Genomic DNA, 13,536 nt, shown 5'->3' with positions numbered 1-13,536 from the left:
CATAATTCAAGTGTTTGATTGAAATATTGTGAATCAAGTTTTTCAGAAACATCTAAAAGTTGTATTCAGATTTTGTTTCAATGACTTATATTTATTGATTCTATTTCATCAGTAACATCTCTTGAAAGAGAGAAATCAAATAAGAACAAACAATTAATTAAAAAGAATACTTTAGCTTCAATGTCTTACTCCAGTTTCATTTTTTTTTTGCCCCCACTATCTCTGCTCTAAGAGATATAACATTAGAAACGGATATTGCCAAATAGATTCCATGCCGTTAATGGATTTGATATTGAGCAATGGGTCACACTTTATCACCTTGCAGAAGTAACATAGTCAGCATCATAGTGGTAAAACATAAAAAAAATATGAAAGACACACCGTATTTGAATATAACATCAAACAAATAATGACATTGGATTCTGTAATAATTCATGATATCACCTTATGTTTCAATACTAGATTAAGCTTGGACACAATTCATTAAAAATGCAGACGAAAGTGGGGTTCGATCACAATTCAAATGACATATAAAGACATGGATTTTAAAATGCATCACTAAATTACATTTCCATATAAATTAAACGTCCAAAGGGTCCCCGTTACTCATGTTGGTAAGTTTATAGCTCAGTCATTACCGAATGTTTCCTTACCATTTTATGGACACATTCATTCTGGATGTGTTGTTCAAGCTTTATGGATACCGCATATGAGCGAGATAAAAACAAGACTTTCACTGCTCTACAGCTTTAACTTTTTAGTTTTATTCTTATCATGAGAAAGATCAAGAGAGGCACATTCAATGTTATTAACTGATTTTTACGGTTGGATTGTCAATGAGATAATAAGTTAATGAAACAAAACGAGAACTTCAACAAGTACATATTATGAGAAAGAGTGTAACTTTCTTGAGAAACAAGCGTGTGCTAAGTTGACGTGTAAGTGACAATATATTTCGTAGAAGCAGTTCTCGCAAGCTATAATTATTGAAATAACTGTCATTTTTTTTCATTTCTCCTGAAATATAACTCAAAACTATATTTTCAATTTACATGCATTGGCTTTTTAAGGTATAGTTGAACTTTTGAGCCATCGTTTAAAACTGAATATAATGAAGACAAGAAATGTTTTCATAATTTTCATTTTACCAGGTTATTCTCCATGTATATACATCAGATATAAAACCAGAATTCAATTTTAAAATGAATGTTAGTAAAACGGGTATATTTCACAGTGCCTATTTTCAATAAAAAAGGTGGACAAGGCGAACATCAAGTTTCCATGAAAGTTCCTTATTAATGTTGTATTGAACGATACTTTGCTTGTGAACCCCTTGGAGTGTTTGCTGAGTTACAGACTAGAAAAATAGAACGTGCTATCACCCCATTCGTTTGTTGAATAAAGCTGTCGATATCTATAGATTTTGGCCAAGCTTTATTGTCAGAACCAGCAGTTATTTGCATTTACTAAATGAAGTAAACGTAGTTCTGCTTAAGTATGCAAAATACTGGAACTTGTTTTTTGGCCAAAACTCTTGTCTGTATGCACTAGTTGGCTGCAATTGATGGGGCATACATTAGTATTTAGACAGTAATTCCAGTCTAGATGGAAATAAATGTGCTAATCTTAATTTTAGTAGAAACTGTGATCGACGCTTGGCTGGCCACATGATTTTGGAAATTGCAATATTGATAAACAGAAAAAATCACATGGGGATAAAAAGGCATCAAACAATTAAACCTATCCTAGAATGTCGAACATTATAAATTAACTTGTTTTCAGTGAAATCAAGCGAAACGTAAAATGCACCTCATGTATGTGTCATTTATCTCAGGTTTAGTACCATCAAAATATTTTGTTCTTGAATGGATTGTATCAAATATTCCAGTTCTGTTTTTGCGTTATATTTAAAATGACTACGACAATAAATAAAGGAATTGTGCCAAATGCTTTAATTTTGTTTCTAAAAAGTAAATTAATGTTTCTATGATTTTGGTGAGTAAAATTCAAGTACATTTTGTCAATATAATGTTTATGCCCATCAATCATAAAACTATGCTTTTTTGATATTTTAATCCTGTGTTTATCTCGGTCTTTCTTTAATTGGAATCGACAAATGTTCATTGCTATATTACATACATTTAAGAACATAAACCAAAGTATTCATAATAATGTTCCAGGAGACGACTGTCCCACATGTCATATATAACCGTAACAAATACTGTAATATTTAGAACTTAGGCATAATGCTTATGTTTATTTTGGCGTAAAATGTATTTAAAAAAATCGAAATGTAACCTGTTCGCCTCTAGAACAATTTCATTGGGCCAAAAAGAACGAAATCGCGATCAATGAGGTATGTTTGGAAATTATATTGTTTGAAACACTATAATGCTGCGCTAGATATTATCACAATGTTTGACACGTCTTTGCGAGAATACATGTGACAATAATGTGTTATATAATTGCTTACTTTATTACGTCATTTAGAGAACAAAGTTGAATCCTACATACGGATCGAGATAAGATCCAGGGCTGTCATGGACCATCCGAGGTTATATAAAACTAACAAAAGGATTTGTCTTATGTCGAGGAACAATTTATAGATCTAAGTTATTGTTCATTAAACGCACAAACGATTTAATAGTATTACAATATCCTACTTATATTTTTAAATGTATTATGTTGTGATATATTTTGAAGTACTGCTAAATGTAAGCTTTTAATCTTATGATTAATATTTTATAAATTGAAGATTCAATCAGTCAATCAATAAATCAACCAATCAATCAATCACTAAATGAATAGATCAATCTATCTATCCATACCAACCAACCGACCGACCGACCAACCAACCAACCAACCAACCAACCAACCAACCAACCAACCAACCAACCAACCAACCAACCAACCAACCAACCAACCAACCAACCACCAACCAACCAACCAACTAACCAACCACCAACCAACCAACCAACCAACCAACCAATCAATCAAGTATATCGAAGTCCTTCAAAGTGGTACGCATATTGTCATTTGTTTACATATTGTAATTTCAAAAGTCTTATGTGTTGAAGAAATGGTAATTATGCGGATAATATTGAAATGTACGAACAATTATTGTTTTAAGGTCATCATAATATCGTTAACGTTAACCATGTATCCCCATTACGCAATACTTGTGCCGAGATTACAGTATGAAACTGACGGACGTTAGAGAATTGTTTATCCGAGGTTAAGACAAATTAATAAAAAAATACGCAGTCCGGCATTGCTAAAGGGGAAAACAAACAAATAAATACAATGAAATATCCCGTTAAAGAACACTTGCAGTGAACATGAACAGAAGGCATATCCCAATATTTGGTCGTCTATTCTTTGCAAACATCACATGATTTTATTGGTGTATGACTGAACTTTTGAACCGACCCTCGGGAATCTGAAACCATTAGGAACAGGCTTCTATCAGATCAGATTTTATAAAGTGTTCATATAAAAATGCAGAGGAAGAATGGGTTATGTGGAATAATTAAAATAAGCTGATATAACGCTTTCGCTTTAAACCTTCGATTATTTTCTTGGCTCGAATCCATGTTAACATGTTAACCCGTACTTAATGTTTAGTCAATTTTCTTAAGGCTGCGCTCGCTATACACCACTCCAGGGGCATGGATATGCACAGTTATACGAAAACAGTATTGCATTATATTAAAATGATGTAACTATATTAATACAACTGATGATTGACCTTGACTAACGGGTTACGACAACAAACACTATAAATAACACTTATAACACGGTAATTATTAAGATTATTAAGATTGTTTTCTTTCAAACACCCTTACCATTATATAATATTGCATTATCAACCAACTGTATTTGGGTGTTTGATGTGTAATTGTTTTTATCGGTCAATTGTGATAATGTTAAATGTAGATGCCTTGTGACCCCATATAAATTGGTATCATTCCGAACGGTCTTCATGTTAATTACTAATATGTTTAATAAACTATAATAAAAATATATACAGTATTTATTGTTTTTTTTTAAACGGCTACCCATCAATAACTTTCTTATAGTGCATTCTTTAAGGCAAACCAAACTCGTTCGTAAAATGATTCTGGTAATTCATTCCCTACGAATAAAAGAAAAAAATCTTTCATATGAGGCCTTGATATTCAGACAAGTTCAGCACTATATTCAACAAACTAAATGATTCTGATCTCCTACATTAATTAGAACAAACTTGATTCCACTATTGACCTGACCTGATCACACCCACACCCTCATCGTTTCCCCGTCTCATCCCTCGTATAAGTTCGATCTTATCACTTACAGCACTCATCCTTCTGTACTCATCGTAACTAAGTTTATCAATATTCGATCAAACATAACAACCTTTATACCATTATAAGTAGTTTGACGGAATGACAGAAGTGAAACATAGTATAAGTATTTAGGCCTCCTCGTCTATTCTGTGTATTTATTGTTTTGTGCATATATCACGTGTCTATTTTTCATGTTATGCCAGCCATGAAAATAATTCATGAGTATGCTAAAATTATTGACAAATTGTAATTTACATATCTGAATAGTTATTGTTTAAACCAAACGGTTCCAAACGAATGGGGTTTCCAGTCTTTTGTGATACATCTAATTGTACATGATCAGTGTGTGTATACCACGTGATAAATTACGTCATATATGCGTCGCCGGAAGGCAACATTTTGATTAATATAAAGACTTAAATCAAATATAACTCTTCTTTTATTACACCATTTAAAATAAAACAAATGGCAGTCTAAACCGTACTAAAGGGCCTGCCTTTTACACTTCAACGAACCTATTTCAATAATGATATTTTGACAGTGCTCCGTTAGACAGCCGTGTTGTGAAAAGGTTTGTCGAAGTGTTTTAAAAAACTAAAATCTCAATCAAACTCTGGTTAAAGACTCAGAAGATAGGGCTCTGTCGGCGGCGTGAACTGCGCTATGTTTGATTCAAAATGGTGAAGGAATAGTGAAGTTATCTTTGTTTAAAGTATTTTCAAATAAAAATATTGCCCCCCGATGTAGCATTTATGACACAATTTGTCATGTGGAATACACGCACTGATGATATACCTTAAGAAAATGTGGCTCTGTAATGTTAACATATTTCAGGATGTCGATAGCTGATGAATCTAGTATGCATTTCCTTTCAGAACTGACCGAACGTCATCAATGTGGCTACGGTGAGAAAAAGGAATACTTGTGGAGATAACCATCAAAGGTCAGTCAAATTGAATGGTTTATCTTGTTGTAACTAATACAAGGAGTATCTATCGACACAATTGCAGCGCATAAAACATTTTATATGTGTGATATTGAGGATTTAGCAGGAAGCCAAATGACTTTTATAGATAAGTGTTTGTCTTTCGAATAAGCAGAATATAAAACCTTTGAATTTATTCAGGCTATATTGTGGTTTTGACATTCTGATATATTCAAATGCTAAGGGGTATATACGTTTTTACATCTGTAATATCAGTAAGATTTGTAGCAAGAAAAACAAATATTCAGTTATGTTAGAGACAGTTTTACAGGTACCAACTCATCGGAATAACCCACATTAATTAGAACATGCTGCGTTTGCAGCATGCGAGATACTAGCAAAAATGAAATACTACCTGTAAAAAAAGTCTAATAGTGTACTTGTGGTTTATCTTCGAATACTTTGTTTATTGTCCAATTCACAAGAAATGGCAATTGAATGTATTAGACCTGCCAAGAAAACACCTTTATCGATAATTCATACGTTCTTCATAAAGTTAATTGCTCAATTACTTCTTGAAACAAATTCTTCGGAGCAGTTTTATTATAGATGTCAAGTATAAATTAAAGAAAAACACCTTATGATCACCAAAAGTGAAAATTCAGTTTGGTGCTCATTCAGTTCAATATATATTACGATCTTACACTGAAACAAACAATTATCCTCTTCATATTGTACTTTTAACCAAACATACTCTTCTCTAACCGGTTTTACAATGCAAAACAACAATATAGTTTAAATTTTTCAGTAGCAATATCGCACACAATAAGCGAGAATTGACCCTTATTTGTCAAAGACCGTGACAGTATGAACGAAAGCAGAGATTACCGTTGGTGATTTTGTTTCGTTTCACTTCTCCTTCGTCCCGGCTTGTTTTTCCAAAAAGCGACAATTTGTGTCATTTTTGTCATTACGTTTTTGTTTTGAGGTAAGATAAGTAAGACTTGTGTCAGTAATTTATGGACTCCTATATGCGTTGTCTTGAAATTACACAAAAGTAGCCTATTAATAGGACATTAAGCCAGAACATTTTTGTAAAACCTAATTTCACGACTAATTCAATGAATTATGTTCTGATCTCAAAGTATACCCTCGCTGTACAAGCACAAGCAGTGGTTCGACTTGAAAGGATTCTGACAATACGAACTGCCTTTCTCATACACATCACTAACACAGCCACTAGAATCTGAAAGATGACTCTGATAAAATATATCCAAGGTGCTACACACATTCTTATCTGATTAATCTGTATCAGATTAGTAACCAAGCAATACATTAACAGATAACAAAACAAAAAAGAAACATGAAAGTAAGATCGATTAGTCTAGACATTTTCCTTAATTTGTTTAAATGTTTATTTCTCATTACATACACATTTATCGATTACAACTGTTAAGCAGTTCATTTCCGAAACGACTTGAGTTTGAGAATCGATCACTATGAAAATATGTAGTAGCAGGGGTGAGGGCGATAAAAAATGAAAAGAGTGAAAAGAAAAATGCATTTAGTGAATTAGTTAATGAATTAATAATATCATGAATTTTAAAGATAGATATAGTATATAAGGGAACAAGCAAGAAAGGATGGAGAAAAGCAAAACCAGAACGAGAGAAATGCAGGAAACTTTGCTACATAAAATTCTACTTCATCTAATTGCATTTATTGTAAAAATCATAGTGCTGGACAATTCCGTTTGTGCAATTTTACATTTTCTTGATAGTGAATAGCTTCGCTCGAAATAGAAAATGACAGTCGTGGTCATTTCTAGAAAAAAATAAACAGTTTATGTGATCTTCCTGTCAGACACGTCTGCAGAGCAAAAGTCCTAATCAATCACACTCTGGTATTGAAGTAGCCCAAAATAAGTAAACACCAAAAGCATTTTGCTTCATCGTCATCCCATCCTGGAATGAACAAATCTCTGGAGTTTCAGACAAGTCTATGAAGATACTGTATGAGAAATGAGTGTCTGCAACCATGCTTACAATTAACCATCACTTTAAAATGCTGCTTTCCTCACGCAACTGTGATTTTGTTGATGGAATTGTATTTTTGCGCCAGATATTTATAGATATGTTTGTCTTTGTAAGATCGTGGTATTTTTCACCGATTGAGCACCAAAGGATATATTTAATACAGTTGAACACCGCTTATCCGAAATGATCGCTATTTCGAACTTATTTTTCGGTCCCGATTTTATTCATTCTTTGTTTATCTTACATATAATCTATAAATAAATCCGAAATCGCTTCCCAAAAATTCGCTATTTTGATGTAAAAAATACGGTCCCGATATGGTATATCTCATCTATTTATCAATCCTTATTTAGAACTTGATCATCGCATATTTTGTTACACCACATGCAAATGCACTCAGGCATCAGCTTGAGGTGGCAATTAAGCACAATTAACGTTTGTTAAAGATTAGCATTGAGCACGCGTATGTTAGCAGCATCGATGTAAAAAATGAGCGATTCATTTGGGTGATGTAGTCTATATAATTGTTGGTTAACAAAACCTGAATATCATTCGAAAATGTCTCATCAGATTCGATCGCCGCATTGTAAACTCGAACCGCTACCGAACCATCCGGAAAATGACCCGGTAACCAACACGGGAGGATACGATTTGCATACATGTGCCGTCATTTTGTTTTAAATGTTTAATGGTGTTTTAGTAAAGAAGTATAATTACGATTTATTCGTCATTTATTAAACAATAATTCGCTATGTACGAAATATAACTCAAACCGAATGTATCGTATTGGTAACGTGTAGCCGACATTGGAATCTTCATGACTTCATATTTCACGCCATTTATAATTTGCGAACGCTTTCATTTTCTGCAAATTGTTAATCCAAAATATCGTTATTTTGAAATTTTTGGGTCCCTACGATTTCAAAATAACGTTGAAGAACTGTATTTAGGAGGTGAAATATATTGCGATCTGAATCAATCTTTATTTTAATTATATATCTAAAGTTGGAATAAAAATTCTATTATTTGTAATTTTTTAAAAGCACACACACACAACTTTATACGCACGACGTCTTTGAACATGACGTCGATACAAATGTGTCATATCCCTACGCCTGCTGGTGTTAATATTGAATTTAAGAAAGGTTTAAATAAATGAAATCGAACGTGTATATTCATTGATAAATAGTTATAAACCAATTGAAAGTATATCATAAAGATACATATTTGATAATACATATGATAGAAGAATCGTTCCGAGTGTGTTTTATTAGACGTCCTTTAACGTGCATGTATGCCGCACATATTCCATTTCTCCTCGTGAGAAGTAGTGCATTTATTTATACAAATTATTTTAGATTGAAGCCGATTTGCACTAATCGGTGATATATCTTTAGGAAAAAAAGCAACCTGGAAGATAACTTCGGTAATTTACTTAATCAATTAGCAATATTTTAATTTATCTTCTGAGCTTAATTTATCTTATATAGATGGCTTGTCAAAACAAACTTAATCTAGTCTATTTAATTGAAAACACGAGTCGGAATCGTATGTGTTAAAGAAGTTCTAAAGGTTTCCTTAAACTGGGCTGATCTTTTCAAACACATGTTTCTTATCCGTAGATATTTGGATAGCAAAGGGAATCGTATCTCAACTTCTGAAAGAGCGGTCAAGTCTAACTTTGATTCCAACTTATCAAATAACCACATGCTAATTGAAATATAGCACTACTTTGCCAACTGTTAATAGGCCACGTACAATTTTCCTTGATGTTTACAAAGAAGCAATGACATTTGAAAGGTGTTTAAGTGCTTTCAAGCAGTTTAATGCACATCTCAATTTTTTACACAGCGTTGTTCAGTGACGGGTCTAAACTCTTCTAAATAGAAACTATATATATAGAGAATAAGGCTTCAAATTTGGATATAAATCTGGAATGGTCCTTGGCCAAACTTAAAAAAGTAATAAATACTAACCTTTTTTAGACTTAATATTTTTAAACTGAACATTTATTACTCGTCATGGAACACTTCTATTTACGAAAATGTTATGTTTAATACTAAAAAGCATGATTGATAAAGATGTTTGGACAATATCATATATATCCAAATTTTATGCGGACTTTAATAAGCATAGCAGTATTTTTCCCATTTATAACCTATATCTCTCTCAATGAGCTTATTGCAGCCTGCTAAACAAATTATTGTATGGAAAAAATGCAGGTCACAACATTTGGTTAGATTGCTTACAACTTTGACTGAAACTGAGTTTAGATAATGCTGAAACAGCTGAAACATTGTTTTTTGTATATAAATATTCTTTGAAGCAGCAAACTTGACGTACATCAGGTAAACGCCAAAATAGTGTACGACGTCATTGTCTATTTCCATAGCGCTCTCAGATTTGATAAGTTCGACGATATTAAACCAATGCTATACGACTCTTTTACAAGTTTTAAACCCCCACTAAATTTCCATCTTACTGACCGTTCCAAGGCGGTACCTAATAATCCTTGATAAACATACCTATTTTTTATATTTTTTTTATTTTTTATGTATATAGTATGTAAGCACTGTGCTGTTTGTGGAGTTTTGTGCTGTTCTTCCATGTTTCTTGTTTGTGATTTGTTGTTTTTGTTCTATGTCTTTGGCGTTTACCTAGTGCCATTAAACCGGGTTTATGTTTAAACTGTTTGCTACTGGGCTAGTTCTGTAGTTTTTCACATAAGTATTGGCTATAATCTTATGCAAAAGTAATTTGTCGATAACCTATCTTTACATAACTAAACTTTTAGTGCTTTGATTTTATGAAAAATTGCAGATTCATGTTATCTTTACAACCGTTTTTTTTCTGCTGGCTAGAGATGCTTTAGCGTGTGGCGTCTCTTTCTTGTAAAATTTAACTTAGGTATTTATTTAGAAGTCTGAAGAAAAGTTTAGCTAATACATATCGTTTATTTTATTTTCAATAATGTTTTCTTTGATTGTTCCCAGTTTTAGTACAATGTTTATTTTTATTATGAAACTTTACAATCACATTTTAAAGTTTGTTGACTGTTTAATTGCATTGTTTTGAGAAGCTTCTATAATCTATTATGCTATGGTCAATAAAAGAGTAATAATAATAATAATAATAATATACTTTTGTCGAGAATGCTCCAGACTACTCAATCAACAATGTATTGTTGTTTCTCGATTATTCGACCAATAATACCCAATTCTGACGTTTGTGGTAAATTGGTAAGATTCACCTCTGTAAACAGAGGGCTATAAACGAATGGATTAAGCTGTTGAAAAAACAAAATCAATGATCAACAATGTCTTTTGTGACAAATAGTATTTGTTGTTTTATCAGTAATAATGTGCGCGCACAAATATGTGATGCAAGTCAAAATGACGACGTGTAAATCAAATTTGATTTGATGATTCATTTTGAAATTAAACTAATATTCGACACACTAGTAAAAAGTAGTTGATTTATTTTGCATCAAATGCATATGTATATTTTTAGTTGCAGCAGTCACCACAAGGCCACTATTAAGAGAAATCGGAAACAGACATTTGTCCGCTTTTTTGTTCTATTGTTCAATTTTAGTCATTCAGGCGTACTAAATCACAAACATGTGATAGTCTAAACAAGTTAGTGCATTATTTGCATGTATCTTCATAATTATTAAGGGAACTTACTGCTGATTTGAGCATTTTTTTTATCTTACACCGAAATAAAACAAACATTTTCTCTTTATTCTGTCCGATGGTTTAAAATATTTCATTCTGCATAAACTGTGTATGATCATCCATCGCTTTTACCTACGCATTTATATTTAAGGTGTTTTTCATAAGTAATATTAAGTAATTATTCATTGAGCATTGCTTTAACTGCACTCTAGCAATTTTTGCAGGATGAAATACCTAAGTTGCATTGCTTCATAACCATAATGATCAATGAGTATCTATTTAAATATGAATTCTCCATAGCAGACACTTTTCGAGAATTCAGTTATCGTACGAAGAAAAAATATTTCCAAGGTGTCTTGAATAACTTCAAAAGTACTGATGGGATCAAAATAACACTTGGTTTATAGACAGATGACAATGAGAGAAAGTGTAGTGCTGAATAGTCATAATCCTATCATGCATTTTTACTAAGTAATATCCCCTTTACCACCATTATTTTTTTAATCGGTGCTTGTCGAAGCCATATCTTGGAAAGGACTAAAAGGATTTTAATGAAACATGAAACATAGACAGATGACGTTGAGAGGAAATGCAGTGCCAAAGATCCATTACCCCGCCCAAAGTAATTCTTTAGTTAGTTTTCCCCTCAAACTGATAGTTTTCGGAAATGGGTTCTTGTCCGGGCCATATCTTGGAAAGGAAATTGGAATGGAACTAAAAAATATAGCTAGATAGCAGTGAGAGAAAGAGCTGTGCACAAGAGCCATAATCCTACCCTGCATATTGTGTAGTTATCTCCCCTTTAACTCCCCTGAACTTGATATTGAAAAATGGATGCTGGTCCGGGCCCTATTTTCAAAAATACTAAGTTAAAAATGAGACCTGAAATGTAAATTCATGGCAATTAGAGGCAGTACCCAATATTCGTTTCCTTGCATATGTTTCCACCTGTCTATAATGGTGCTACAACCATTCACCTTCTACCAGTACATTGTTTTTCTATTTGCACCAGTTCATAGAAAATTGGCATTTGGGGAGCATCGATCGCTTCCAGCTTACTCTGGTTTCAAGAACGTTTACCATTAAATAAAAGGAACAAGGTGTTAGTATTCTTGTGATAAAGAAGACAACTGAGGCTGGGCTAGACTCCCACCAGGGATACTTTCAAATGGCCTCTCAAAATGGATATCAGTACAGGAAACGGTCTCGAGAGTGAGTTGTAGCAGCTTTTTAGTATATTAAACTAAATTATAGGTGTAAGAAAGAAAGAAATGTTAAAAACCCCGTAAGACAAAAATACAGCCAGTTTATCTACATTAAAAGCCATTGAATTGCGTGCTTTGTAACTGTGTATTCAGTGCTAGAAAGTAACGTTTGTCTGAATAGGTCTAGTAAATGTCTGGGAACTTTATGATTGGGGTCATTTCTAGAAAGGAATTGAAAGTTTGTGATTTTTCTGTCAGCAACTTCTGCAACGTCTGAAAAGTCATAATGGCACTTAAGTGTGATTCAGATCAAAGACTACGTGCATTCCGGTGGTTTATTAATATTTAAGTGAATAAGAATAAAATTCCAATGCTTCAAACAGTTATAATATCACTTCCATCCAACATAGCAGTGTATGTTAAGCAAAAGAGAGATGCCATCAGTTTTGATGTGATTTAAGTGTTGTTTGATGCGATTGCGACAATTCTTATTATATGTCCATTTAAAGGAGCACAATAAAGGTAGATACAAAAACATTTTTTTTTATCATAATAAATTATTTAAAATAATTATTTCGTTTAACTTTTTCGACTGTAATGATGATAACATTTATTTAATATAATTTGTGTACAGATAAAAAATACAAGCCATTAAAATAATTTCTTTCCAATAATTAGCTAAGCCACACATTCCCGAGTTAAAACAGCGCACACATTATCATTTTATGTGTACACAAATCACATATATACCTGTTTCCAAATAAGTCAAATATGATGAGTTAAATATAAACATGCATTTTTTTTAATTACATCAACCATTATTGATTGTGCCATTTTAAATCATTTGATTGACAAAACAACTAAGCACTGATCACAATAGTTCTCAGAATAGTCAGGATAGACAAACACTTCCTTTTTGTTTTTTGAAATCATTGTTTTTATTACTACATATGTCAAGTGCATGTTCTGCTAGTCTCTCGATTTTTCTAGCCTCAGCTAGCTTCATGTATTACATATTCCACTATCTGAATGATTGATCCTGAAATGTTTTTTTTTGTGAAACAACAACTCATAAGATTTTTTTTTTTTAAATCGATTTAATAAATATCGAAATTCACTGGCGTTGACCTTATCATTCAATGTTGATGTATCTACCATCATCATTTCATACTACTTTGTCTTGCTGACTGCCTGACGGGCGTTGGTTTTAAAACTAGGTCATTATCTGGACGCCTCATTGTAGTTTGTATTTAAGATTGAATGCTAGCGCGTACCCTATTGCGTTCATGTAGCACAAACACAAGAAAATTGCTATCAAAACTTATACGATTATAAATCTGCGGCATCTTCTCCTGTTGAATATTT

General features: G+C 32.6%; 1 protein-coding gene across 7 annotated transcripts in view; it reads left to right on the top strand.

Moving 5' to 3' along the window:
* Positions 1 to 13,536, top strand: part of LOC128207121 (G-protein coupled receptor moody-like) — a 199,629-nt gene that overhangs the window by 112,952 nt on the left and 73,141 nt on the right. For all 7 annotated transcript variants that reach the window (XM_052909882.1, XM_052909881.1, XM_052909875.1 and 4 more), the window contains one exon: positions 5,204 to 5,271. The gene's annotated coding sequence lies outside the window, so the exon portion shown is untranslated. The remainder of the gene's footprint in view (positions 1 to 5,203; positions 5,272 to 13,536) is intronic.

Source organism: Mya arenaria, chromosome 11 (assembly GCF_026914265.1).
Source record: "Mya arenaria isolate MELC-2E11 chromosome 11, ASM2691426v1".
NCBI classification, from domain to species: Eukaryota; Metazoa; Mollusca; class Bivalvia; order Myida; family Myidae; genus Mya; species Mya arenaria.
The sequence above is the reverse complement of the archived record's forward strand: the minus strand, read 5'-3'. Positions and strand labels throughout refer to the sequence as shown.